Raw genomic sequence first — 27,031 nt, 5'->3', positions numbered from 1 at the left:
CCTGAATAATCCGACTAGCTAGAGTAGGAGTGATTCGAGGAATCAGTTCATAGATAGAATCATATTGAATAGAAATAAGATAGGGACCTGAAGGTTGATCCATAAAGATGCTTCTTTTTTAGCCAACCAAATTCCCCAGCAAATAATCAGGGGAATATTCCTATAATGAGTATCAGATGAACAAGACCACCAATTTTTCCATGCATCCTCCAAAGAAACCCCAAACCAATGTGAACTAGTGCCAACAGTGTTCAGAAAAATCTCCCAAGTTCTTATAGAAAAAGGATAGGTTAAAAAAACATGAGAAGAACTTTCTTCAAAGATTTTGTAGAGGGAGCACCAACATGGGCCATGTTTGTTTCTTTTTTGAAGGTAGTCCCAGGTTGGGACTTTGTTCCTGAGAATACACCAGAAAAAGAGTCTGGATTTTACTGGACAACTGAGTTTCCACAAAGGCTTGAACCACCAGTGCCTAATTTCACCCACCCTTCTATCCATTTGTAAATTGTAACCAAACTTTGGAATATATATACCACTGCGAGAGTAGACCCAACGAAGTTCATCAACCCTTTCCTTTATACAGACATTTGATCTTTGCAATTCCATAGTGTATTCCATCCAGACACCCTCCCAATGGGGCTCTAGGTCTAAATCCTCGGCTGACTTCCAACCTTGATTCCTGTCAGGCCAGGAGTAACTCCAGACTTGGCAGAAAAACTGATTCGTTTATTTCATTAGGTAGCTATTGTTATATACATGAATGTGACTAATCAGTTCATCTTCTTGATGACTGTTCACATTCCAAATTCACCCAATCGCAGAGGATTAGGTGTCAACATTCCCCCCTTAATCTGAAGGGATGTTAGTGAGTCCAAGCATCGTTCTGAATCTTTCAAGCTTTTCTCTTCCAAGCGCTTTGGTGAAGATGTCTGCAATTTGCTCATTTGTGGAACAATGACGGAGATGGATTGTTTTGGCCTCAACATGATGTCGGATCAGATGATATTTAGTATTGATGTGCTTTGTACGATCATGGAACTTTGGGTTCTTGGCCAACTTTATTGCAGAGGTGTTGTCAATCATGAGTGGAGTTGATTGTACTTGTTTTACCTGCAAATCTTCAAGAATTTTCCTGAGCCACACAATTTCTTTCGTTGCTTCAGCTGCTGCCACGTATTCTGCTTCTGTTGTGGAATCTTCTGGAACTAATTGTTTGCGTGATCTCCAAGAGACAGCTCCTGATCCAAGACTCATAGCATATCCTGAAGTAGATACTCTAGTTTCTTTGTCTCCATCGAAATCTGAATCAGAGTATCCAATCAAGCTGAAGTCGTCCACCTGTGTATACTTGATTCCAAGGTCTTGAGTTCCCTTCAAGTACCTTCGAACTCTTTTTGCAGCAGACCAATGTCCCTCACAAGGCTTTTGCATGAACCTGGAGAGGATTCCAACAGTAAATGAAATGTCTGGTCTAGTAGTAGTGAGGTAGATGAGACTTCCTACAAGATGTCTATACTTTGTTGCATCCTCAAATTCCTTTCCTTCAATAGATGTGAGCTTTAAGTTTTGTTCCATTGGAGTAGAAAGAGGATTGCACTCTGTCATGCCAAATCTGTTTAACAAATCTCCAATGTATTTCTTTTGAGAAAGAAATATGGATTTTGGATGTTGGGTTACTTCAATGCCAAGATAGTAATGAACATAGCCCAAATCAATCATTTCAAAACTTTTTCCTAATTCTTTCTTTATGGATGCAATATAGCTTTCATTGTTCCCTGTCATTAAAAGATCATCTACATATACCACAAGATATACAACTGTTTTGCCAACTTTCTTGACAAATAAAGTTGCATCATCAAGATCAAAATGATTGAAGTTGAGTTTCAGAAGATGCTCAATTAGTTTTTCATACCAGGCTCGTGGTGCTTGTTTGAGGCCATACAAGGACTTCACAAGTTTGCATAATTTATTTTCATGTCCTTTCACAACAAATCCTTCAGGCTGGGACATAAAAACATTCTCTTTTAGATCTCCATTCAAGAATGCAGTTTTTACATCCATTTGATGGACTTTCCAACCGTTCTGAGCAGCTAGTGCAAAGAGTGTCCGGATGGTGGCCCATTTTGCTGTGGGGGAAAAAGTTTCCTCATAATCGACCCCTTCCTTCTGTGCAAAGCCTTTTGCCACAAGCCTAGCTTTGCGCTTGTCAAGTGAGCCATCAGCATTGTATTTGTTCTTGTAGACCCACTTGCAGCCAATTGGTTTGGTTCCAAATGGAGGATCAACTAGCTTCCAAGTGCCATTCTTTATGAGGGCATCATACTCCTTTTTCATCGCTTCTTTCCATTCATCATGAGAAGCAGCTTCTTTGAAGGAAGTTGGTTCAAAATCTGTAGACAAGTTCAATTCACAATCATAAGTAACATCCATATCAACAGGTGAATTAGAGTCATCTACATCACGTCCATTTTGTCGGTTTGAATTTCTGGTTCTTGTTTTTCCAATTTCATCAGGATGAACACTTTCAAGTGTCTTTGCCAGCCACTTTTGGGGACCTTTCTGAGATGATCCAGGCTGCTCTGTTGATTGAGTTGGGACTGAATCAAGATTGAGTCTCCCAATTCTATCAATTACATCACTTAAAGCATCATCCGTTGTTGGAGTTTCATGCAGGGGAGATTGTTCTTCAGAAGAAGATTCCACATGTTGATCTAGTATAGGAATCCCCCCTTCAAGATGTGGAATCTGATTATCAAATTCTTGAAATGATTTTGTTTTTGTGAATCTATCCAAGTGATCAAGTTGCCGCTCAACAACATTGTCAGATTTGGATGATTCCAGAAAAATGACATCTCTAGATACAACAAACTTTTTATTTACTTCATCATAGAGGCGGTATGCTTTAGAGGTGTTTGAATACCCCAGGAAGATACGCTTACAACTTCTAGCACCAAGTTTGTTTCTATGTACCTTTGGTATCAAAGAATAATAGGTGGAACCAAAGATCCTGAGATGTTTTAACGAAGGAACATGTCCATACCACAATTCATAAGGAGTCTTGTTTCTTACAACATTAGATGGACATCTATTCTTTATATATGCAGCACATAGAACAGCATCAGCCCAAAACATTATCTTTACATTTTTGAAAAAGAGCATGGATCATACCATATTCAAGATTGTTCTATTCATTCTTTCAGCTACACCATTCTGTTGGGGATTATAAGGCACAGTTGTTTGATGTTTAATCCCATGTTGGCGAAGATAGTGTTCAAATTCATTTGATGTATATTCTTTTCCATTATCAGTGCGAATAGACCCAATATGAGATTGTGCATCATTTTCAATCCATTTATGAAAATTCTTGAATGTTTGAAAAGCATCAGATTTGTTCTTCAATAAATAAACCCAACACATTCTGGTGTAATCATCAATAAATGTCATGATATATTTATTTCCATTTGCAGAAGAAACAGGCATTGGACCACATAAATCTGAATGAATAAGTTCAAGCTTCCTATGTGCTCTTGAATGTGAGTCATGAAAAGACTGTTTGCTATGCTTTCCTAGAATGCAAGCATCACATTGCTTAGGTTTCCTAGGAATTGTAGGCAAACCAGCAACACCATTTTTCTTCAATAAGCGGAGACTGTCATAGTTTAAAAGTCCAAATCTAGCATGCCATAATAAACTTGATGGAAGTGTACCTTCTTCATGATGAGAAATATATGAGAAATGTTGTGCATGAGAAGATGTTCCTTACAGTTTAAAAAGCCTTTCTTCTTCTATTCCCCTCATGATAGGTGAGTGATCAGATGCTTTTCTTACCTCAAGCTTGCCATCAAACATATGAATGAAGTCACCTTGCTGGCGGATGTGGACCAAGGACAACAAGTTTCTCTTGAGCTGTGGGAGATATAGAACATGATCCAGAAGAAAGTCTGAGAGACCAGGCAGTTTAAGCCTAATTGTGCCAAGCCCTGATGGCTTGATTTTTGACTGATCTGCAAAGTATACTACACCATCAACATTGTTAGTGAAATCTTCAAAAAAATCTTTTCTATGAGTCATGTGACAGGTTGCTCCTGAATCAAGAAGCCAATCATTTTTCTAGGAAGCAAGTGAAGTATTAAACAAATCTTCATTTACTCCAATGTTACATTGTGCTTCAACATAGTGAGTGGATTCAGGTGCTTTACCTTTGTCTGTATCATCAGTTTTACCTTTCTGTTGGTTTCTTCTCTGCTCAATTTTTTCCCATGGTAGCTTGCACGTAGAGGCATCATGTGATCCATTTCTTTTGCAGCGAATACAATGTAAATCTGCCTTTTCTCCTTGAGAATGTCTGCCCTCCTGCCTCTGAAATATCTTCCTCTTCCTCTTCGTCCACCTCTTCCTCTTGTAGAATCTTGAGCATGATACTTTTCTTTATGAGCAAGGCACACAGTCTCTTCAGAATATTCAGGGGTCGTCTTCTTTCCAAAGGCTTTTTCTCTTTCAGCAAACGTTTTCACAAGAGAGTCAAAGGTTATATCTTTGGGATTTCCATTTGCTTGCAAAGACTCAAGATAATTGGAGTATGTAGGATAAAGCGCCTTGAGAAAAGCAATAAGAGAGATATCCAACTCAACCTTAGTGGATTTGATATCATGCATTATAGACTTTATTTCAGATGCAAGAGCAAGAGGATCATTATTTTGTAGTTCAAGAGTGAAGCGTTTAATCATGAGTTGGACGACTTCAAGTGTAGAATGTGAGTCATAGAGTTCTTTCAGCTTTTGTAAAGCTTCAAAGGCAGTTGAATATGATGAAATGTGGCGACTCACCTCTTTATTTACAGATGTTGCGATTAATGCATAAGCTTTGATGTTCTTGTTTTCCCAAATGGCGAGCTCTTTGTCTGATGTAGGTTGCACTGGGTCATTGTCTCCTTCTCCGACACACACTCCTTTCCACAACTCATTGAAGATGAGGATGTGTTTTATCATCCGAGACCATTCAAGATAGTTCTCCTTGCCAGTGAGAACTATTCCTACCATAGAGATGATTGAATGCATTCTGTGAAAAAAAAAATAACTTCTGCTGATAGAATAATAATTCTAATGGCAAAAAGAATGTGCTTTTGTGGAGAAAAAAAAACTTTTGCTGCTAAAAGAATGATTCTGATTCTGCTACGCCATTTATATATTATTGACTATTGAAACGAATGCTGATAACATGCTACCATTGTAACATATATCACCACATATATATCACCGCATATACATAAACAATTTGAGCGCTTTGTGTTACTACTGTAATATATATCACATCATATACATAAACAATTGAGCGCTTTGTGTTAAATGCTGGCCAAACGTACGCGGAATGGAATCACCTAAACTTAATGATGGCAAGCAATTTTGAGAGGTGGACAGTATGCCGCAGTTCGAAGAACTAGAAAAATTCTTGATTCAAACAATGCAGGGGTTAGAAGATAGCAAATCAAATATCAACTTCCAACGTTTACTGTTCCCCCACTGCGCCTGAAGTATTTTTCAACAGCAATTTCTAAATCTTTGGAGCGATTCTTTACACTACAGTATGCCGCACTCACTGTCAATACAGGCAATACAGTGATAACAATGGCTTCCAGGTTACAATGGCTCTATCACGGTACCATCTTTTCGAGTCCCCTCAAACAGCAGTCGCTTTCCCTTCAACCGCCACAACAGATCTTTGGCATCGAAAGCTCAGTGGACAGATGCGTTAATGGACAGAGCCCAGAGGCACTGGAACGGTTTTGGATTCTGAGTGAATTTAGGGTAGCGCAGGTGTGGCAGAATGACAGAGGCGTTTGAGGACAGAGCTCAGGTCAGAATGACAGAGGACAATAGCAGAAATGAAGGGAGTTACAACTATTTTAAGAACTGGCTCTGATACCATGTCAGGCCAGGAGTAACTCCAGACTTGGCAGAAAAACTGATTCGTTTATTTCATTAGGTAGCTATTGTTATATACATGAATGTGACTGATCAGTTCATCTTCTTGATGACTGTTCAGATTCCAATTTCACCCAATCGCAGAGGACTAGGTGTCAACAATTCCAAAAAGTAGTGGTTCCCTCATTTGAGATTTGATTGAGAGAAAAAATACCCTTGGCAGCAAGGGACTCTCTCAACTCCCTTGGAAGAGTGAAAGCCTCATTACATCTAACTCACAGATCCACTCCCACTCTAACACTAGAACCATTCCCAACCAACTAGGATAGCCCATCAACAACAATGTCAAAAGACTCAATCATTGCCTTCCAGATGACCAAAGAGTTACTATAAGACTTTCCTGGTGTTCTCAGCCAAACCACCAATTCCAAAGGATCTAAATATTTCTTTTTTATCACCAATGTCCATAGTTTGTCCTTGGTTAAAAGACTCCAGCCAGATTTTGCTGCCAAAGAGTGAGAAAAACAAGAGAGATCCTTTATGCCCCACCGTCCCTTATCTTTTGGACGAGCAATTTTCTCCCAGGTCACCCATGGGAGAACATCATCTTCCTTGGGGCCCGCCCAAATAAACCGACCACATATTTTCTTAATTTGTGAAGGAATGCCTTTCGGGACCCAAGAAAGAGTAATCCAGTAAACTAGTATGGTCTGTAAAACCGATTTTATAAGAACCAAGTGCCCAGCTCGAGATAGCCACTTAAAGCTCGAGAGCTTGACATGCTTCTCAATTTTTGCAACTAACCATTTCCAGTCCAATTTTTTTGGAGGAGTCCGGCTTCAAGAGGAAACCAAGGTATTTAAGGCTTTCCATCAAAGATTTTACTTCAAAAAGAAAAGTAGATAAATATCTATTTATCTCCGCCTGAGAGAAGCCATTGTGAGTAAAGGAGGATTTATGTGCATTTATACTCATCCTGGTTGCCTTAAGGAATAAATACATAATTGACTGCAACTTAGAAAGATCTTCCTTAGACTCATCACAAAAAACTAAAATGTCATCCATAGAAAGAAGGTGAGTAATGAAGAGATTTATAGCAATTTCAATGCCTTTATATTCACCCCTTCTAATGGAAAAATGAATCAATTGACTCAAACCTTTTGCAACAAAAAGGAATAGGAGGGGTGATAAAGGGCATCCCTGACGAAGGCCCCTCTGCCTATGGAAAAAAGGAGAGGCCACCCCATTGATGAGAACAACAAAACTCACATTAGTTATACAACTCATGACCCAATTAATAAAACCAATATTGAAACCCAGGTGAGTCATAAGAAGGCGCAAATACATCTAGCTAATCTTGTCATAAGCCTTTGAAAGATCTATCTTAAGAATCATTCCTTTTTTTTTGTTTCTTTTGATACAATGCAGGGATTCCTGGGCCACTCCAATAGCTTCATGTATTTTCTGACCCTCAAGGAACCCGCGATGAGCCGCCTCACTAACCTCGAATACGGCTGAACACCCATGTAGCAGTAGATTCTGCTTTCGGTTCTTACAGCAGCTTTATAAGATATATATTAGTATACCCTGTAGAGTCAGAAACAAGCAAACGGTTGCTGTGAAATATTTTTTGAGAGAATTGGTTTTAATCATCTTGCAATAGTTTTGGTAGATATTTTGTATGTACAATTGCACAAAGAGATGGGTCTGAAATCATTAAAGCTTTGAGGATCACCAAACTTTGGGATTAAAGCCGGAAAGGTTGAATTAAGAGGGTCATGTACAAAACCCTTGCTTTTGGAATCCTCCACTAGTCTAGCATGATCATCCCCTATTAGGTCAAAGAAATGTTGGAAGAATTCCACCGTCCAACCATCTGGACCCAGACTCTTCTCCTTTTGCATAGAGAGTAGAACTCCCTCCACTTCACCCTTTGAAACAGAGGCCATAAGAATAGTATTATCGTCCTCATCAATAAAGCTAGGAAATACTTGTGCCACCTGAATGACTTCGACAATGGTGGCCTCGGGGGAAAGCTTTAAACATGGTTTTGAAATGACTCATCCCCATTGTCGACAACTCATTGAAAGAAGATGCCGAAACCCCTTCATCATTTTTCAGTTCCTATATTGTGTTTGTGTTTATTCTGCCCTTGGCGTAGTTCTGGAAAAATTTGGAGTTTTCATCCCCTGCCTCAAGCCAAATAGCTCTACTTTTTAACCTCCACTTTTCTTCATTATCTTTCAGAATCCTATACCTTTCACCCTCCATAGCTTTTATCCTTCTCTTTTTTTCTTTTGTCTCATACCCATCCCCTTCCAAGCTTTCTAAAGCCTGCAAATCAATCTCAATGGATTTTAATACCGCTTCATCCCTTAAAGATTTTTCCTTTGCCCAAGAGATAGTTGATTGTTTCAATTTTTTTAGTTTCTCCATAAAAGACTAGGCAAGGGATAAGCCCGAAGATCCATTATGAGAACTCCAAATCTCATGAACCAACTTATTGTAGGACATATCTTTAAGCCAGGAAGAATTGAATTTAAAGGGAGAGCCAGGCTTCCTACTGGCCCCTTTTAGTTATAGGAAAAATGGAAAGTTATCTGCATCACCCCCAGAGCCAACAAACTGGCGAAAAAAAGGGATATGAGCAGCCATATCTTCTTTGATCAATAACCATTCTAAACATTTAGATACCCTTGTCTCATCAACCCTCCTATTTCTCTAGGTAGGTTTTTCTTTCAGAAGATCAACATCAATAAATCTCCCCAACCAAATCTTGTTTAGAAAAAAAACGGCCAAAGGGTCCAGCTGTGCATTTGGTCCCCAAGATTCTGATAACCCTACGGAGGCATTGAGATCCCCTCCCACCACAAGCTTTGAGCAATTTAGCAAAGATTTTGAGAGCAATTTATTCTAGAAAGTGATACGACCCTGACAAGGTCCATAACTGTTTAAAAGAGTTAAGTTTGAACAAAGTTTTGAGGAGTAAACCTCCACTTCAAGCATCAAATAAGAGCCCTAGGAATTTAAGAGTTTTAAACTGCAATCCTTTATACCCAATGTCAAACCCCCTAAACGCCCACTTGCATCGAGAGCCACAAAGGACCAACCAAGCGGCATGTTTCTCAAAATATTCATTACAAAATCCCTAGGACCAAGAGTCTCTCGAAGCATAATAACATCACAACATACATTCTTAAGTAAATGTTTTAAGGCCAAATTTTTCTGGGCATTGGCAATCCCTCTGCAATTGAAAGACAACAAAGTCATTTGGAAACCACCACAGGGGTCATCACTGCTCCAAGAGACCCTTTTAGGGAGATTTGTTTGCCATCAGCTATATCAAGCTTGGCTTTTAACTGGGCTTTAGATAGGTTTGATTTCCTGCCCCAAGTCTTAGGAGGACCCACAGTGTCATATAAGAGGTTGAGACCACCCACAGGATCGTTCGGGTGGTCTCTTTTTTCCTGGGGGAGAAGGTTATAATGAGGTTTGTCTAGGTAAATAACAGAGGGGATGGGAAGACCAGAGCCCACCGACGAGGGTCCAGAAAGATTTAAAATCGGTATCGATGTAATGATGCTGTCAAGGGCCAAAGAGATATTGCATTGAGGAGAAAAAACATCAATAGATGGCCTGGAAGGACCAGGCCTGAAAATAGGATCCACAAGGGGCATACATAGAATAGAAAGAGAGGGAGGAGGGGAAGAGACGGTAACTGCAGGATGAGATGCCTCCACCTTTATCATCTCATCTCACTCGTGTACAGTAGCAGTTCTTTCAGCGTCTACATGAACTGATCGCTGATCCTCATTGACCACAATCTGAACGGAAGCCTATGCCTGATGTCTCCCAGGAGAAATTGCCTGCTCCATAACTACATCCTCAGGCTGCTCCTGCAATTCTTGAATCGAATCCACCCAATTTTTCCTTGCATGTCTAAACCCCAATGGGAAATCCCTATCCAAGTGGCCATGTTTATAACAACGATGACATCGATAGGGAAACTGTTCATAGTCCAGTAACTGAGTGAGAGAGTATCCATCCACTTGTATCTGCATCATTTCTTCCAAACCCTCCCTCGGGTCCAGCCTAACTAGTATACGTGCCATCTTTCTTTCCATAGTCACTTGAAAGGACATATCAGCTTCCAAAAAAGTTCCCAGAATGTTTCCAATCACCTTGAAGACATCCATCAACCAAAGATGAGGGGCGAGTGATGGAAGGGGCACCCACATAGGGATCTCTCCTAATCTTTCTCTTTGAGCATCGAAAATGGGGGTCCATCTTTTAAAGAGAATCAAAGCTTTACCGAAACCCCAGTTTCGCTCTAGAACCCAATCAACTACTTCCGCATTTGAGAAACGAACCATGAACCAACCCCTTATCAAACAAATAACCTCCGTCTGAGAAACCAGCCCTGAACTCCATTCCTTACTTATCCATTTCTAAATGAAATTAGCAGTAAATTGTCTTCCCTTTACCCGTCCCACTATGATGCGCTATGATGCATCCATAACTTCATCCATCCGAATGTTGTCCCCTAAGATTAGTTTTGGTTTCTGCTCTTTCTTTCTCATGACCTTCCCCTTCTTCCTCTTTAGGCCTGAGGACTAACCATTCACTGAAGGGGCAATTGAGTTATTTTCTTTACCCTCATGGCTTTTCGAGCCCTGAATGCCCTCCAAGGGATCGTTTGGTGTTAATATAATGTTCTACAAGGCTTCAAAGTCCAGTACCTTCCCACCAGTGTCGAGAATGGGAGGATGACTTCCCTCCTTCGACCCCAAGGAGCCTGCCTCTAGATGTCCAACCAAATCCAACCCTTGGCTTGGAAAATTAGGAAACCCTAACACTTTGTTCCCAAATTCTTCTTGGAGTGGCTGTCTCGCCGAAGAATTTACCTTCGGGAAACCAATAAAGGGTTTCTCCCCAATAACAATAGTGTCAACTGCTAAACGAAAAGACTCCGAGAGGTTGATGGCAAAAGTCGAAGAAGGGGTTTTTTAGTCAAGAGTTTTGTATAGGCTCAAGCCCGTAACCAACTTTTCCACCCCTAGTAACTCATTAAGACAAGTTTGCAACCCTTTTTGCCTCTTGAGTTCGCTACTTCTCACTATATCTTCCAGACCACTCGTTAAAACCCTAGAAACAGAGACTGTCGGAGGGGTTTTTGGGCTTACTTGTAAACCCGCTAACGTCGTGACAGAAATGCCTGCCAATACTGCACCATCCTGACCTTCATGAACTTCAGAGTCCAGAAACCAGCAAACCACCCTTGAGGAAGGGGGTTTTGACTCCTCTAGCAACCCTAGGCCACTGCCCTAATTCCTTGCTAGTTCTGTATCAAAACTTTTGCCAAGTGGAGACCTAGCTGGAAATACCACCTTCTCCAGATTCTGTTGCATCGGTTCTAAACCCCAAACTGACAGAATGCTAACGTCCCAACAGAAATTCCTGCCAATACTGCACCATCCTGACCTTCATGAACTTCAGAGTCCAGAAACCAGCAAACCACCCTTGAGGAAGGGGGTTTTGACTCCTCTAGCAACCCTAGGCCACTGCCCTAATTCCATGCCGGTTCCGTACGAAAACTTTTGCCAAGTGGAGACCTAGCTGGCAAGACCACCTTCGCAGGATTCTGTTGCATCGGTTCTAAATCCAAAACTGACAGAATGTCCTTAAGAGCCAGTTCCATATCCACATAGTTGGTCGGGTTCACCATCCTGGTAACAGTGTAAAGAGGAAAAAACAAATAAAACTAACTCTTGACTAAAACGACTGGCGAAAGCTCCGAGTAGGCTAAAGAACCCAAAACAACGAAACCTTCCTCGCGTAGTACGACCCCAGGTGACCTGAGATCCCAGAAAAAGCAAGGAGGCTCAGTATGAAAATGAGGAAATACAAGCAGCACGAGGTATTGAAAACTGAGGAGGTGGTAAACGTTGAGAGTCACAAAGGATGCATCCGGTCATCCAAATGAAAAACACAGTGAAAAATGAAAACAAAGTAAAAACGTTCACCCAAATAATCCCGCCGCCTTGGAATGCTCACAACTCCCTCAACACCCAGCCCAAGGACTAGCCCAGCAACTATGTGGCTGCCCCAACACCTGCTACGAGTAACATTTGTCTCCACAGTCCTCCATCGCTGCCAGGTCCTAGGTCACCTTGGTATGATCTTGACTTGTCAAAATATTTATACCCAATACACTTTTACAATTTATGAAAAACCTAAAATATAACCTACTTAAACTCATTAAATAAAATATATAAAGCCTTTCTCTACATACATTTATTTTATATATCCATTACCTTCTAAGTCATCAAATAAACAATAAAAAGCACACTTTAAATGACACTTGCTAATTTAGATGAATATGAAAAGCAAAAAATATATTAAGACTTGATAATGGTTACAAGGATGAAAACAATGTTGCATCATTTACCATTCTAAGTAATAATTAAAAAATTCAAAAAAAAGATAATTTGGATAAATAGAAAGCCCAGAATATTTGGTAATGATTACAAAGTGCAAACAATGTTGCATCATTTACCATTCTAAAAAAAATTAAAAGAATAAATAAACCATTCTAAGTAATATTAAAAGATTCACTTACCATGGTAAGTAATGATTAAAAGATGAGATGAACTATTCTAAATAATGATTAAAAGACTCATTTAACATTATTTATAATGATTAAAAAATTGGATGAACTATTTTAAATAATGATTAAAAGATTACCATTGTAAGTAATGATTAAAAGATTGGATTAACCATTGTAAGTAATGATTAAAAGATTGGATGAGGTGATAGGCTTTATACCTCACCACTTCTTACATGGTAAAAGGTGTACTTCAACGAAAAAGCACCCCACCACTTCCTTACATGGTAGTGTTTCGACAAAAAAGCACCTCACCACTTTCTCACTCAACGAAAAAGCACAAGCACGGAATTTAAATTCAAATTAAAATTCAAAAAATATGAAGTCATTCCCTCTGTTATACGCCATCAGAGAGTGTGGGAGGCTGGCTGGCAGCACAACAGAGGTCGGGCGGCTGTCGTAACAGCCATCTGTGAATTTAGAAGCCTCCCATCCCAGCCCATCAAATCTTTGGATTTAGGAGCCTGCCAAGTTTGATCATATAGTTGTCTGTCATTTCTCTGCCCTGCTAAGTCATTTCTCTGCTGCCAAGTTTGATCATATAGTTGTCTGTCATTTCTCTGCTGCCTGTATTTATTACTGCTGCTCAACCACAACATTTTCTGGATCCGTTCACAATGGTCATTCTCTGAGTCTGAAATCAGCCATATTGGTCAGCTCGTTCTCAAGTCTAAACTCGGCTCCCACAAGAACTTCAGCTTCCAAAATGTGGGTCTACAAGCACCCCAGAAAGAGGTTGTGTATATATGGAAAGATGGGCTAGCTCCTCTGCCTTCCAGACAGGCCTTTGTAATTGCAAGAATCCCCTGTGTTTAGAGGCTGTGTATAAATGGAAAGATGGGTTAGCTCCTCTGCCTTCCAGACAGGCCTTTGTAATTGCAAGAATCCCCGGGGAAACCCATGAAGTTCTTGTATATGATGAAGTCTATCATGGATTTGGGTACCCAGATAACGTTGTGGGCCGTGGAAGCCATGGTTCCGTGTTTAATGGCGTCTGAGACGATGGCACAGCCGTTGCTGTCAAAAAAATACACTCGGCAGACAGGAGACTTATAAAAGAAATGAATGACGCTGGGAAGAGTGAGACATCGGAATCTGGTGAGATTAATTGGATTATGCTCAAGTTTCCATAAAAAATCTTTGGTTATGGAGTTTATGTCGCGGGAAAGCCTTGATTAACATTTGCATTGCAATGAAAATAATTCCGAGTTGGGTTTGAAAAGCCGGCTGAGCATTCTCAAGGTCGTTGCCCATGGGTTGGCTTATCTTCACGATCACCGCCCTACGGCCATTGTTCATGGCGATCTGAAACCTTCCAACGTTTTATTGGATGAGACGCCGACCGCCCATGTTGGAGATTTTGGTACTTAACGTCTGATGATCTCTGCAGCAGAGCATGACGATTCAACGGCAGCCTCAAGAGACAGCTCAAGTCCTGTTATGGGATCTATCGGTAAATACTGATGTACTAATAGATTGAACGACATCGTTTACAGAATAGATATGACTGACTGATAAAGGTTTTACATATATTGATTACATAATTGGGTATTGTGGGGTGCCCGTCTCTGAAAGGGGAGGTATACAGCTAAGACATCTTGGCGGTTGAACATTTACGTCGGAGGAGCATACAAAATCTTGACAATTTCGAATCTAAATTTTTGTAGATCACAGAAGACAGACCAGAGGTGTAACATTGGTGGTGAGAATGGTTTCCACTGTGGGCAATTATGATTATTCCGAGTCGTTCTTTGTCCTCTCTTCAACTTCTTTCTTTCTATTTTTCATGACGGGATTTCCTCTTCCTTTCTGGTTCTGCTTTCTCCCTGTGATCTTCTTCTTTCCTCCTGTTTTCTGTTTCTATCTCTGATCATCATTTAGTCTTTGTTGGAGTCTAGTAGTGGAAATATTAAGGAAAGTCCTAATAGCTGATATGTTGGTTATGGGTTTGATATTTGCTATTCATTTACGCACTGATTTGTGAAGGAAGGTGGAGGGTATTTATTGTTTTCTCTTCTTGATGCAGCGACGGTTTCAGAAAATGAAGATAAGGCACTGTCGTAAATTACTTACCATGGCGACATCCGCAGAAGGTTCTTCTCTTCACCTCTTGGCTTCGTCTCTTGGCTTCGTAGAGGAGAGTTCACAAACATAGCCTCCTGTCCCGCCCCAGCTCATGGAAGGATTGCAAGGCAGCGCCATTCCTCTGTTTCTTACTAAGACCTATGACATGGTGGAGCATCCTTGGATAGACCCAGTCGCCTCCTGAAGCAGCCCGGGCAACATTTTTATTATTCGAGATGCCCACCGATTCTCTCAAAATCTGCTGCCGCGTTGTTTCAAGCGCAACAACTTCTCTGGCTTCGTTCGCCAGCTTAACACTTAAGTGAGTTTTTCTGTTTCCTTCAATTTTCAGGGACATTGTATTGCTTGAACCATTTTGTTTTGGTATTGATTCTGTGGAGTATATTGTTTTTCTTTCTTTTGTATTAAGCTTTAGTATAGTTGTTAGTTATTCGTCTTAGCTTCTGTGTCAAAATTCCTTTTACATTGGTTATTGAGGTTTGGTTACGAGGTCAGTCCAGGACGTCAAATAAGTCCTGTATACCATGGGGTGGCAAAGTAGAACATGTGCGCTATGATCTGCAAACTCGTCCATAGAAAGTCCACTGGTGTCATCCTGTTAAGTTTCATGGAAAATGATCCTCTGACGCACCATATTCTAGATAACTCCTGAGGAAATAATATTTATCCATCTATGTATCAGGAACAACGATACGAGTTCTTGAATTAATGCTGTACCAATTTGAGGTCGAGCACCTCAGAAATGTAATCCCCTGGTTCAACCAATAGAAAACTGGCATATAGATAACATGACCCCTCTGTTCATGTTGCACTTACCAATTCTCAAGAATGAAAAACTTCCTTCGATACTTACAATTGCCATAGGAAGAAAACCAACACCCTTCTTTAGTTCTTGTAGTCCAATGACCAATATGCTGGTTGGAGATGTCACCATGCAATGGTCACTGTTTCCATTCATTGGTTTATAGTTCAATCCTGGGTCAAGAGTACAAATATGTGCTACTGCTAAAGCAAGTTCTTCTTTTAGACATGCGTTTTCAACCTCCATTTTACTTGTTCCAATAATTTCATCACTATCACATCCTTTATCAAACATCTAAGGTTATATTCCTTACCAGAATTTATAGGACCATCTTCATTTGGGACTGAATGATAGCTACCGCTTTAGAGAACGAGTTTTTCACGTGCAGATTACGATCAACCTTAGGCAGTGGCCCTACTAAGGCTTCTGGAGCCAAGCATGCTAGGTCTGCATCATTAATGCCAATCAAGTTGACGTCAAATAACCCATAGCTGCTAAGACATCCTGAGGAGTATGTGCAAGCAAATATTTTAAGGGTTGTCCTGGTCTGATCACTTTAGTCTTTCTTATTCTATTCCTTGGCTTGCTTGCCTTATATGGAGTTTTGTCGATGTCCTCCTTCTAGCCACCTCTATAAAGCAATCCTGATATGCTGCACCAATTCTGCAACTCAGTTCAACAAATATCTCATCCTTCTGGCTTTGTGGAGTCTTCAATGCTTCTTGTCAAACAGAATTTGCATCAACCCATTGACCTTGGAATTGCCTTAAACCAAAGTTCAAGGCACCAATTTCATCCTTAATGGCCCGCACATTACTTTTTGCTGGAAGGATCTGCTTTTTCAGGGAATCCCACCATTGATCTAGAATTTTATTACGTTCCTGAATTCTCTCAATGTGGCCAAATGATTTTTTCATGTCACACAACATGACTTTCTTCTTGTAAAATAATACTCTTTTGGTCAATTCTATTTTGTACCTGGTTTATCTGCTCATCATTTTTTTTTAACCTTAGTCTTTGTCCAACATTATTCATTGGGGTAGCTGTATCTTTGTATCTTTCATGTTTTATGGTTTTACCTCGACCTTTCTTACAAGCTTTTCTAGACCTTTCTCCAGTATGATTGGTCTAATTTTGGGATTTCAAACAACTGGATTATGTATTACTAGACAAGCTTGCTTCTGCATTAGGTGCGTTTAATGGTGTTCCTCCATAACTTCAGCCCACTTGCATTTCCTCAAACATGAGCAGAATATTGACCACCTCCCCTTTGGCTTAGTCTTTTTTTTTTTTGCATCCCCTTTTGCAACACAACCAAGCATAAACTGTACAACGACCTTAGCTCCACTCTCAATAATATGCCTTCCACTATCTCTAATGGTGTCTCTTCATATTTAAGAATTTGAGGATATGTAAGCATATGAAAAGAGTCAGAGAGGACGTTTATTTGATCATTGATAATATCTAACTCCTCAAACATCCCAAGATTTCCAATAGATCGTGGGAACTTGTGTAAGTTAGCAAAATTGCTGCCAACATTAAGCTTAACAAGATTTGTGGAAAGGCACAAACTCTTCGGTATCAATTCCATTTCATTAAAGCTTACATCAAGTTCTTTCAAATTGGTTAAAGAACCCATTGTTGACGGAAGGCTCTTTGTTCCGTTATATTTCTATTTTAGGACTTGTAATGATTCAAGCTTGGCAATAACTTTACACAAAGCTTTGAGTTGATTGTATTTTGCTTGAAGCTCAACAACATATTGATCAATTGACAATTGTATACGGTAGCTCTTCAATTTTATTTGTCTCAATACTCAGTGTTTTCAAATTGCTAAGTTGTCTAACAGACTCGGGCAGTGATGAAAGTTGATTTGAACTCAAGTCCAAGGATACAATCCGAGAAAGCTTTCCAACTGAAGCAGGTAGAGTCTATAAGTGATTGCCATGCAAGTCTAGACCCAACTGAAGCAGGTAGAGTCTATAAGTGATTGCCATGCAAGTCTAGATCGGTTAGATTGGGCAACTCACCAATGGAATCTAGAAGATTCATTAGCTGATTTGCATGAGTATCCTGTTTCTTTAACTTGGAAAATCCTTCAATTTTCCTAGGAAGGGTCACTATCCTGTTTTCAAACAAAATGATTTCAGTAAGATTATTAAGCTTTCCAATTGAGTCAGGCAACCACTCAACTTGGTCCATCAATCTTCCTTGAAGATCCAACTTCTTAGCATCTTCCTTGGCATTTATCTCAATCAGGCTGGCAAGCTTTATTAAACTGAGCTTTTGTTCCCCTTCAACATCTATGTTGTCTATAATCAGTCCCACAAAATTCTTGTTTTCTACTTTGGCTCCTACAGAATTCCTTTTACCCTCTTCAACATTCTCCTCCCCTTTAGATCCACTCATGACAGAGTACCTGTTAACAAGTGTTGGATTGCCAATTTCCCTAGAATCCATAACAGCATGAATGTCTCCATGTGGTCAACATCATTCAGATCAGTTGCCTTGACGGAGCTAGTTTCTAGGGAAATTGAAATTTCTTCTAAAACACTGCCTATAAGGGATTGATAGAAGAAACATTTTGGTACTTTTCCACATAAAAACCACGACAAATTGGGAGGATACTATGGATGCCAACAACATCTCTAAAGGAGGGAGGGGAGAAGAAGGATCTACCCCTTTCTAGATCAAATTTGCGAGACTCAATGCGATTAAAGGCAACACAACATCAACTCCTAGTAGGGGAGGATACGCGTATTCTTCTTTTAAAACAATGGCAACAATGCCCTTAATGGAGGAGGGTATTATTCTTTTCAAATGATTGAACCATTTGGGTTTAAGGTAGATAGGATTGCTAGGGTTCTTTAGGGAAATTTCTAGGTTTCAGTTCAAAGGGAAAGGTTCCTGAACACACACAACCAAGGAATCACCAGGAGAGTAAAACCTCGACAAAATAGTTTAAATGGTTTATGAAAAAAATGGTGATGTAGGATAAAACATCAATGCCTTAGCTTACCAATATATATTTTTAGGGGCATATGGGGTTAAGGAACAATTCAATTGGAGAGAAATGGAGTGGATTTAGGTTCAAAGACTAGAGAAAACTGACTTGTGCTCCCTAGAGATTTGACCATGTTAGAAAATCAGAAAGGCAGTAAATCGATAATTACTTGTGATGTTTCTTATTATTAAGATTCTTTATATCTTCTTTCTTTAGTTCATCAACCAATTACCAAAAGCAGCAGCACATAAAACAATAGACACCAGATGTAGGCACATGCTAGGGCAAAACCTCCTTCGAGGGGAAAACCCAATCAAGATAATTCTTCCTTCCAATAGTATTCTTTGAGACTCTTCACCCTAGACCAAGACCAAATCTTCCCTCCACACCAAGTCAGCCTCCAAGAATTTCGACCTCTTCCCATCAACTTCCACTATGCAGCAACTTACGACAACTGGCAGCGTTCGACAACAATGAAACTTGGAAGACTTCGATCTCCCAATCCAGGATATGAAATAGAGAGAGACACCAAAATTTCGATTTTCTTTGTCTCCTTAGACTTGTGAAAATTCCAGAAGCCGGAATCCCTACTGCAACAACTAATAATATTACTCCTATTTGTTAAATTCCTTTAAACAAATTATTTGCAGTTTCCTACGACAAATATCGTAATACATATACTGCAACCTTCACTTAATTAAATTATATGCAGAAACAAGAGACCGAGCAAGAAAGAAAATACAACACAATCGACACCGTTATTTTTGGACAAATGTCCCTGGAAAAACCCAATGTGGGAAAACCGGTGCAACATCTCTGACGGTTTTATTATTCAGGAGAAAATCTGAGTATAATTCTAGGATGCTCAACTAGCAATTCGATACAGAGAGAAACTAGACAAAATGAATGGTGAAATAACCTCACCCTGTCACTGGGAGAATCTATAATTGATCACACTAGACTGGAGCCTCTGCGTCACCCTCTGCGTGGCCTCTGTGCAGAACTGCGTCACTCCTACGTAGTTTTTGTGTCACCCCTGCTGAGGCCTGCGCTGCCACTGCATCAACATTGTGTGGGCCAGCGTCTTCCCCTCTTTGGACGTCTTTCTATCCTCTCTCTACCTCATACTCTCCAGCCCAGGAATAACTTCCTTCTTCCGGATTCTCACTGCCCCTCAACTGCAAAAGCTCACAATCAATAATCTCTCGGCACCTGCTCTGCTTCAGAAAATCGATTCATAGAACTCACTTGGTGTGTCCGCCAAATGACCCACAAGCCTTCTTAAATAATATCCTCGTTGACATTCAACGACCCAGATTAAAAGTTAATCAAGGGCTAAGATCATTTTGGCTTGATCCTTGTCTTCTTCTAAAAGTTTCACCCATGATTAGATTAATACCCATTAATATTTTAATTTTCCTAGGTTTAGACTTAAGAACCCCATTAAAAATATTAATTATTTTAATAAAATCATTTTTGGGTGGAATTTCCCAAAACGCTTTATGGGTTCTTTGGAATACAGGTGCCCAAGCCTCCCTGCAAAATTTGAGGTTTAGAGCACATCATATCTACCCTAAATCAACAAGACTTCCCCAAACTCGCATTCACTTCGGCTTCCCGGCAACAAATTTTGCACCTTTTCTAGCTATAAGAGAACTTCGCCTTTTGCCCAGCAACAAGAGATTTTCACACTTCTTCTAGCTACAAGAGAATTCAAACTTTATGAGAGGATGATGCTCCAAATGAATTCGATGAGCTTCCTTTTATAGGCTTCTTGTGAGGTCGAATAGTGTCCTTAGGCCGAATTGATCTTCTCTTAGGCCGACATTGTGTGGAGATTACATAATTCATATATGACTCAATACTTAACCTTTTTATATGATTCAGAAGCCCAAGAAGGGTCTCTTTAAAAGTACAATGACTCTATTGACTCAGAATAAATCCTAGAAGTCCTCAATGGGGACTTTGACCTAAAACATGGTGACCCAAGCATGAAATCCATGCTTTAATAAGTCACAATAATAATAATAATAATAATAAATATTTTCTTTATTCTTTTGACTAGTACATTACATAATGAGTCAAGTACATTATTGAAGACCGAACATAGTTACATTTTCCAACACTCCCTCTTAACTAGGGAGCTATTCATAATGTACAAATACAATGGAAGATCTCAAACTATATGAACCATGAAGAACTTTAGGCACTGCAATGCCATGGACTTAATTCCTGACCAGGGAAATCTATCCAAACAGTCACTCAACAGTTTAGGCACCACAATGCCATGGACTAGATTCTTGACCAAGGTAATCTATCCAGGTCGGACTAAGATGGACTCAAGCTTTCAGCCCCTTTAGGTGCCCTCAGGCTTACTTGCTAACCATCAACCCAAAATCTAGGTCTGTATCCAAAACAAAGCTCTTTTATCAACACAACCTTTCCAACTTTGGGACTTAGACATCAACACAAAATGTCAACCATATGTCTTCCTAGGCAATGCGTCACTCACAAAGCCTCAATACCCCTTGATCCAACAGATCAATAATGACCAATCTCTCCCAATCAAACTGATTGGTAACCAACATGCTATCAAAACCTTCCAGAGATTCACCTGTACAAACACAACCCTAATCAATAATATAGTTTCACATGTACATAATCAAATACAAACCTCATGGGTCTTCCAGACAACAGATGTTGCTTCTCGCTTCTCAACATCCCATAGTAGGACTATCAACCGAATCTTTGACAAAAGATCCCTCAATCATACATTTTTCTTCCTACTTCATATGCAACAACATATTCTTCAATCGGATCATGCTTTCCTTCTTCTAGCAGCACTTAAAAACACATTCTCCAATTTCCTTCTCCTACTCATGGCCTTCACTAAAACTTACGACTGTTAGTCCTGGTCTAGTGCATGACACATGAAGCAGAGAATCATATCTATCACTCCCTCTTAAATGGAGAGGATCTAATCATTCCTATACAAGGAACATTCTCAACCATCCTCTTATCCTAGGGAGATTCCTTTCATTCGAGCTCCCTCTTAACCTAGGGAGATTTCATCCAGACTCCCTCTTAACTTAGGGAGTTCTACTTCTTCTTTTCATCATCGGAGAATCTTTCGTGGCTTCCAACGATTTCATCAAAGTTATTATCATCCCCATCATGCTTATCACATTAATGAGCATCTTCACCATATTGAAGATTGTGTACCTACACAACTTAAATAGCAGGTACAAACAAATCTATAGAAACATGATGTTAGCCATACCAGAATCGCGGAAGCATTTCATATTTATACATATTAGATACCCAAACTTAATTACAAACAAGAGACATATACTCTTCAACATCTTGCTAGGGACTTTGTCACACGCCCTAGACTACTTCACAACAACATTCATTCCATCTAGGGTCTCAATGTGTCTTCCAAAGGTATGACATACCTTACTACAACATACAGCAAACCTGAGAAACAATTCACACAGATATAGATCTACAAAGCATCTAACAACCTTTCAAAATACATATGTTAGACTTCTCACTAGGGATTCATACAAATCCTAGATTTCATACAAAAGAAATAAAATCAATCAAAGTCAATCACAACTTAGTCATTACCCTGACCAACTTCCACTAGGGTGATTTCCAACCCCTAGATTTTCAATCAACCATCAATCAGTCACTAACATGATCAAATACCACTAGGGTTAGTTTGAAAACCCTATATTTCCGAGCACTCATCAAACTCAACCAAAAATTCAAATTTCAACAATCTCTTCACGAATCTCAAATTATCATATAGTCAACATTCATCAGAGATTCCTAAGATTCCAATTTCACAAATTCAACAATCTTACACAGATCTCGAATCATCATATTTCAGAGATTTTACTTTGACTAAGGTTTAACTCCAAAACCCTAGAATTCCACAATCTCAACAATCATTAAATACATAGATCTTAGTTATTACATTTCACACTAGACAATGTCACTACTAGGATTTAACTGCAAAACCATAAATTTTCATATTTAATAGATTTCAGATTGTTTTTTTTTACGCTGTGGTTCACGGACACCCTGGTCAACGGGTGGCGCTACATCCACGGAAGAATCTGGGTTGATCGACCCCGAAGGGAATCTAGCCCCACGACCCACTAGCAAGGCCTGACCCCAAGGGCTTTGAGGAGATTGGACCCTGTGACCTCCCGATGGCGAGGCACTGATTTTGACCAACTGAGCTAACCCTTGGGGCTAATAGATTTTAGATTTTTATATCACACATACTAGACAATTTTAACTTCACTAGGGTTTAGGTATAACACCCTAGATTTCCAGATATCATCATCCTAGAATCTCAGGCAAGGACTTCCATTAAATCCTAAAACTCATGACCATCAATGACTAGGTCAACACATATCTAGGAATTCATAACCATACATAAGCATATCATATGTCCAACAATATTAATACATCTGACCTAGACCAAGCTAGGGTTTCAATCAAAAGGACACATCTATACATGATCTGAAAATGGGGCACTTAGGCTTCTTGTCTAACTTACAAGAACTTCTCCCACTTCCAAAGCTTTAAATATTCCCGAGTCTTATTGATTAACCAATGCGGAATTAAAATGCTTGAAAATATAGGTGTATGCTGGTATTTGTTTTTAACTGATTATGTGCTTTAAATTCTGTTGTTGTGCTTGAACTGATATATAAATACATATAACAGTAAATGATGCAGCAGTAAAACAAACACATAAGACCACAATTTAATTTGGAGTTCACCCAAAACTCTTGGGCTACGTCTCCTTGAGCTCTAGTCAACTTGACTACGCTCTCTGGGATTATGGTAAAGTCCTTTTACAAGCTCCCTGGCTTAACTCCATTGGATTTACACAGAAAAATGGGTTTAGGCACCATTTTATCCCCGGCTCTTGAAGCTCTTGGCTTTCTATCTCTCGGCTTTGGCTTTGGCTCTGGCTCTGGCTCTCTGTCAGTTTACAGCCCTCTGGCTTTCCACTTGAACTCCAAGTGACTCCCTTGGCTACTCTGCGCATTCCCTTTTGCTCTCTTGGCCTCTTTTTGGCTTCTGCCTTTTGCTTTCTGCGCTGCTCTCAATCGAGCTCTTTCTGCGTTGGTTTGCCTTAGCTTCTTGCTTTGGCTCAACTTTTTCCTTATGCTCGGTTTCAGCAACAACTCCAACAACACCCAACAACACCTTCTGTCTTTGACATTCATGGCTTTTAAGCCAACTGGCGTTGTTCGTATGTTTCCTCTTCTCGGGCTCTCTGGCTCCTCGCCTCTGTCCGCTCGAATCCCCCTCTGAGCGCTAGCAATCATTGCCAAACGCCTTCAGGGATGGTGGCCACTTGTTTTACAATGGAAGAGTCCATCAGGCCTCTGAAATCCCCAAAAATAATGTTCTCTGTTTGTACAGAGAAACACTGTAAAACATGGGAAAAAACTCGCCAAATAGTTGTATATCGGACTTCAAATATCCTTAAATCCGCTTTATACTGCTATCGGGTTCGCCGGTAATCGCTTATCGCATGTCTTAGTGCTCGTTCGTGGTTCCCCTTTGTATTAAAAAATACATTAAAACACTTAAAATATAACAAAACGACTTTTATGGCGGACTTGAAACATTATATATTTGCATTCCTAAACCCTTTCGGGTCCGGTTTCATCACATCGGCGCTTCCCGTCTTATCTCGTTTAATAAACGAAATACGCGAAAATACATAGAAAAATGTCATTTTACGGAACTCAAAATATATCGAATATCATTTGTAACTTCGTCGGGTCCAGATATATATCGCAAGTCGCGTATGCATCGGCCCCCCGCTCCGTGGTGTTGCTCCGATGCAATTTTGCGATGCGACTTGTCGCAATCGTATATCGCATGAGCCCCGGGGTCTGTCCATATGGCATGGCCTATGCCGACGCGATCCGCCGACGCCGATATCGGCAATCACGATATTGCTCGGCCCAGGGTCCCGCCTTTGCCTTGTGGCATCGCTGATTGTGATTTGCCGATATTGGTGATCGGAATATCGCTCGGCCTGGTCCTTATGCAACATTGCCTGTCTGCCTCCGACTCGATATGTCGGGGATCGACGATCGAGGGTGCTTCCCCTTTCCGCTTAAGTCTGCCTTGGACCTCCTCCGATGCAATTTTCTTCATAAAGCCTTTTAGGCCATTTTTGAAGGATTTTGCCTCTTTTTCTAAGGAACAAAGGGCATCTTCTTTGAGCGATAACTTCTGCATCCTAAGTCCATTTTTGCCCATTCAAGTTGCAACAGATTCAGAATGAGACGATCTCTGCAATGGGGCTAGTTCCAGGAACTTCCTTGGACTTTCATTTTTCCTCAGTGAGGAACACTTAGACTTAGGGGTCTATCCAAAATCCATTTTGGATCATGCCTTCTACTAAAAGAACTTTTGGTCTCCAAAAAACTTTTCAGTCTCCATACACTTGCATTGCATATTGCCTTTAACCAAAGTTTCTGACCACTTCCCTTCTGGATGGGTTGGTCTTCCTGGGAAGAACTGTCTTCTTCTTTGCCTTCCTGCAGAACTCTTGCTTAGATGGTCATGGAAGGTAGTTTGAACTTCTCTACCTTGATCATTGATCCAAGGTGGCTCAAACAAATGTGAAGTACATCTGCTCCACAAACTTTCATTTGTATCTGTTTGAAAAGCTGCCAACAACAACTGTTAACAACAACAGGCATACAGACAACAACTGGATGGACTAAACTCCTGCTTCAACAAAAGAAACAGATTTCACATCTTGTGAACACCTCCATGTTTTACATCTGCATACAAATGATGGACTAGACAACAAGCCAAACATCCCTTTAAAACAAATGACCCTTCAAGTCAAGCATGTAGAAAAATACCATTAGGACTCTTTTCAAAAGATGAAACATTTCATCACTATCTCCATCTTGGAGGCCAAGTCAACTTTTCTCAAGTCAATGTTGCACCACATGCATGTCAAAGCAATCAACCCTACAAGTTAATTACACATACATGTTCAAAACAAGGAAAACATCAACATCCCTGTGTTCATGCACATCATGCTTATGCTTGCATTTCATCCTTCAACTTTCACTTAAGCACACTGTACTTTTGAAGCTGAAATGAAATATAATGTTGCAGCAACAAAGTGAGTCTCCCACTCAATCTTTTCCATTCACCATCTTGGTAGAAACTTGCAACTTGCATCTCATCAACAAGAAATGCAAATAGATGCATCAATAGACATGCAATCCTTAATTGGAAAAGAACTCTAACCATTTCTTAACAATCCAGTTCAAAGGTCTTTCCTTTGTCTGCACATCAGCATCAACATGTGAATCATCCTGAGATACATCAGTCATGGAATCTTCCTTTCCATTTCTGCCATCTTCTCTTTCCACTTTCTTCAGCTTTTGTGGAAGCATTGTTGGATTCAGAGTCCAACACCTTTCAGCAAGATGCCCTTGCTTATGGCAGTAAGTGCAACACATGTGCATCCTCTTGTCAGCATGATTTGCCTTGTCCAATGGACCTTTGGCTTTTTGCTTTTTTTCCTTCAAAAGTTTCCTGTATGTGGCCATTCTCTTCCAACATCTAGAAACATGATGGTTATCCAAACCACAAAAGGAACATGCAATTCTTTTCCCATGCTTATGTGGAAATTTACCATGCTTTGCAAAATCAAAAGGAATATGATTAGAACCAGATTTATACCTGCCTCTTTCACCTTTATTGCCTTCATGAGGAGGTGAAGCAAATGAAGAAGTGGCTCCCTTTGGAACACCATCAATCTCTTCAAGGCTGTCAGAGTTTCCACAACTCTCTGGTTCAAGTGTGTGCTTCTGAACACCTGCATCCTGCAAGTGATGTTTCAAGCTATTGCATTCCTCCTGAACACAATCTTCACACTCTGTAATGCAACTCCTTCTTGGAGCTATTCTAATGGTCTTCATGGCAGCTTTGGAACTCTCTCCATGTGACTGTCCATAGCCAAGACCCAAATACTTAGGCCTTTCCTCAACCATTATTGGTTCAATAATACCTTGTGCATGCTTTCTCAATCCCTTTCCTTCATAGCCCATCTTGGACATTAGCTTGGAACCTATGCCTCTAGTATGTTTTTCAAAAGAACCAATATAAGCATTCTTAGAAGAATTTGAAGACAAAGTGGAATGGTTTACCTCTTTTTCACGCTGATACTTGACCAAGGCTTCTTTGGCAACAAAGAGTTGTGACTCCAACTCATGCATTCTCTTCAGGTTCATATTTGCAATATGAAGTTGTCTCTCCATTTCCTGTAGTCTGTCAGCAAGCAACTGCTTCTCTTCCTTCATGGAATTCAACTGCTTTTTAAGTATGCTGCTCTTCCATCCATCCTCATACATTTCTTTCACCTTGCCCGTCATAATGAACAAGTCTTGCTTTATGTCTTCATCAAAGAGTCTTGTGATGCAAGAGGAATTCGAGGATACTATTGAGGAAGTTGTCATTATGCTAATGAACAAAGAACTTCAAAC

The 27,031-nt window shown here is 40.0% G+C and overlaps 1 long non-coding RNA gene and 1 pseudogene across 1 annotated transcript; one reads left to right on the top strand and one right to left on the bottom strand.

The window, feature by feature from the left end:
- Window positions 1-14,228: 14,228 nt before the first annotated feature.
- LOC149181782 (uncharacterized) lies at window positions 14,229-14,737 on the top strand. The gene is made up of 2 exons (XR_016257565.1): window positions 14,229-14,287; window positions 14,612-14,737. It is a non-coding gene; the product is annotated as an uncharacterized LOC149181782 (long non-coding RNA).
- Window positions 14,738-16,668: 1,931 nt separating this feature from the next.
- LOC149181781 (uncharacterized) lies at window positions 16,669-17,932 on the bottom strand (annotated as a pseudogene).
- Between the last annotated feature and the right edge of the window lie 9,099 nt (window positions 17,933-27,031).

This window comes from Pinus tabuliformis, chromosome 3_2, assembly GCF_031772625.1.
Source record: "Pinus tabuliformis cultivar Carrire ecotype Pingquan chromosome 3_2, CPIR1, whole genome shotgun sequence".
NCBI classification, from domain to species: domain Eukaryota; kingdom Viridiplantae; phylum Streptophyta; class Pinopsida; order Pinales; family Pinaceae; genus Pinus; species Pinus tabuliformis.
This window is presented reverse-complemented; position numbering and strand designations above follow the sequence as displayed.